At 48.0% G+C, this 3,465-nt stretch overlaps 1 long non-coding RNA gene across 1 annotated transcript; it reads left to right on the forward strand.

Moving 5' to 3' along the window:
* Positions 1 to 575: 575 nt before the first annotated feature.
* Positions 576 to 3,465, forward strand: LOC132652274 (uncharacterized). The gene is made up of 3 exons (XR_009589747.1): positions 576 to 783; positions 2,646 to 2,760; positions 3,373 to 3,465. It is a non-coding gene; the product is annotated as an uncharacterized LOC132652274 (long non-coding RNA).

Here is a 3,465-nt window from a genome sequence, read left to right on the forward strand (position 1 = left end):
TCAGCACGTAAATTTAATCAAAAGTTACAGCAGTGCGGGGAGGGGGCTGTAGCTCAGTGGTCTAGCTTTGTCTGGTGTGCTAAGGCCCTGGGCTCTTCCCGAGTGCTGGAGCAGAGGGGGCAATCGGACGAAATCACAGTGAAGCTCCATTAAATGTATTGTCCTGGGGTTGGAGAGAGGCCTCAGTGCTTAATTACGAGAAATGGTTGTTTTTGCAGAGGACTACATGGTGGTTCACAGCTACCTGGAACTCCAGTTCCAGGGGCTCTGGTGGCCTCTTCTGATCTCCACGGGCACTCCACTGAAAGGGGAGGGGAAGGAGAGAAGTGGAGAGGGAGAAAGGGAGGAGAAAAGGGAGAGAAAAGGGAAGTGGAGATAGAGAGAGAGTTGGAGAGCAGGAGGAGAGAGAAAGCCTCAAGGGCAAAGTGACCTTACCTGGCAGGCTAGCTTTTCTGTCTCCCTATTTACTCTTCAAAACACCAAGAAGACCAGTTATAATCTGTCTGTCTGTTGGTCTCTCTCTCTCTCTCTCTCTCACACACACACACACACACATCTAAACAGAACCTCACAGATGACCTCTAACCTTTTTGGTAAATTACGTGACGGGAATCCATCATTGCTGGGGAGTGGACGCCCTAAGCAGCAGCAGCAACAGGGCCTGGCCACACACATCAAAGCATCTCTGCAAATTCTCCAAGGAGAAGACAATGCTCAAGAAGAGCAGGGAGAAGTCACGTCAACAAACCCAAGGCTGCAGGAGAAAGCACCTTGGGCTCTGAGGTAGGGGGGAGGCTACAAAAGGAACTGCACACGGGTGTGGGTAGAGCTCAGAATAAGTTCTGTACTTGTCACTCTTGAAGGAAAGAGCCTTCCATCCTACTGGCTCTAGTTCTCTTTAGCCTCAGTTGAGCACATGGGATAAATGAAGTTACTATTCATTTGTGACTTAGGACTTAATGGCCTGGTAAGGACTTGGAACCAGCTCTAACGTGTGACCTGCCGCCTCCTTGATATTCACACATGATGATGGCAAATGGATGAGAGTGCTGGAACCCACTTGTCAGCCTGGAGTCTAGGATGGGCTTATTATGCGAGGCTGGAGACAGATGGTGAAGTGGGCAGATGTACTGCAGTCAAGGCAAGCACATCCACACTCTGAATATATATTCATGCAGGGAGGGAGGCCTGACGTCATCAACTGGGAAACTGGATGGTTTCTCGGGGGAATGGTTCCAAGCCCAGGGTGCACATTTTGCCTCTGCTACCGGTTGTAGCCATGTCCAGCCTGCCTTAGCAACAGCATATCCTCCTTTCCCATCACTGTGGCCACTGTATTCCTGGGTCCACCGAGAAGCATATGAGGCTGGAAAAGGTGGTGATGTCATTTGGTACACCTGCTCACTCAGCCTCCTCTGCAAAGGAGGTTTTTAACGGGACATCACCTAAGATGCAAAAATATTGTGCCCATGTCGAAGGTCTGTGTGTTACCAGTAGCCAACGCCCAGGCCAGATGTTTTCAGGTTCTTGGCCCCTTATTTAAGAAAGTAAATAAAAGAAATTAACATAAAGGTTTACACAGATTTGCAAAGGCACAAAGTCACTTTATTCGAAAGCAAAGCAGTAGGACAGATCAGGAAGGAATATACTAGCAAGAATAACAGTGGGCCACATGAGTGGAGGTACTCAAGGGTCCTGATTTTGTTGTCTGGGGGTTCCTTTTATGGAGTTGGAGAGAAGATGTTTGGTTGCTAGGGGACATAGTATGTGTGTGTGTGGGGGGGTTCTGTTTTGATTTACAGGCTTGTAAATCTCTTCTCTATTGTGCATGTCCCTTTCCATAATGTATCTGATTTCAACCATAGACATGACCAAGTATACATACAATGGCAAACAGGAGCCTCCTCTTCGAAGTCCACCCAGAGGACAATTTGGGGTGTCCTTGCACCCCAAAGCAGTTCAGACCCAATCAGCACCCCTGCTCTCTCACCACATGGATTAGTAATATATATGACTAGAAATTGTACAAGTTAGATGACCATTAAGGGAAGGAATGATTCATTCCATGTTCAGAGAGGGGTGTGCAAGCTGCTCCATGGCATTCCCCAATGGCAACGGCTAACAGATTGCCAGGTTCATTGTCCAGAGAGGAACGTGTGTGGTTAGTGCATACAGGTAAGGGTCTCAGACTGCCTGGTGCTTTGTTAAAAGGTGACTGTATACATAGCTCAGCCCAAGCAGAGTCCCAAGCTGCTAAGTTATTCCCTATGCCTGACTCACAGCCACGTAACTTCCTCAGAGCACCTTGCCACCAATTCTCAAATCCCTGCTCTTTCCAAGTTTTTGGCATTTTACCAAACCATTTCCCAATACTCATGGCTCAGTATAGGTCCATATTATGGACCACATGCCTTTGTCTTCCCAAATCTAGCATGTCGCAAACTTGATCTCCAGTGTTGTGTCATATTCAGAGGTGAGACCTCTAAGGAAGTAATCAAGGTTAAATAAAATCATAACAGTGGCCTCTTGTGTGCTCCGATTACTATAGACATTAAAGAGCCTCACTCTCCCTCCTTCCCTCCCCCTCTTTCTCCCTCTGTCCTTCCTTCCTTCCCTCTCCTTTCTTTCTCCTTACACATACCAAGAAAGGTCTGTTTGAGGACCCAGTGAGAAGGCAGCCATCTGCAGAGAAGACAGAGAGTCCTCAGCAAACTCTGAGTCAGCTGGGACCTTGACCTTGGCATTCCACCTTCCAGCATGGTGAGAAAATCTCTCTGTTGTTTAAGCTGCCCAATGGGTGGTGTTTTGTACAGCAGACAAATGCAGATACGTGCTCTAGGATGTATTTATGTGAAGGTGTAGAGCATGCATGCTGCCATGTGTTGTTTGGAAAGCCCACATATGTAGTGATAACATAAATGTGTGCTGGGATGGATGGACGCCACGTTTAGGAGAGTGGTTCCCTCTGCAGGAGAGAGTGTGGAGGGACTGTGCTTGGGAAAGGGCCAGAATCATCAGTCTTGTTTGTTATTTCCTAAAGCAGATGCTACACTGCTTTCTTAAATGTGTATGCTTTAGGGTGGGCTGTAAGACTTGACTTGCCAACAATTCCAAAAGAATTCCTGGCATTGAGCTTTTTATTTGTTTGCCTCTGGTAGGCATTGCTACCCCATTATGGGATAAAATGCCTCCATAAGATCAGGCTGCAGGCAAGCCTGTAGGGCACTTTCTTAGTGATTGATGGGGAAGGGCCCAGCCCACTGTGGGTGGTGCCATCCCTGGGCTGGTGTCCTGGGTTCTATAAGAAAGCAGGCTGAGCAAGCCATGAGGAGCAAGCCAGTAAGCAGCACTCCTCCATGGCCTCTGCATCAGCTCCTGCCTCCCTGTTTGAGTTCCTCTCCTGACTTCCTTCAGTGGTGAACAGTGATGTGGACGTGAAAGCTGAATAAACCCTTCTCTCCCCAA

Source organism: Meriones unguiculatus, chromosome 2 (genome assembly GCF_030254825.1).
Source record: "Meriones unguiculatus strain TT.TT164.6M chromosome 2, Bangor_MerUng_6.1, whole genome shotgun sequence".
Lineage (NCBI taxonomy): Eukaryota > Metazoa > Chordata > Mammalia > Rodentia > Muridae > Meriones > Meriones unguiculatus.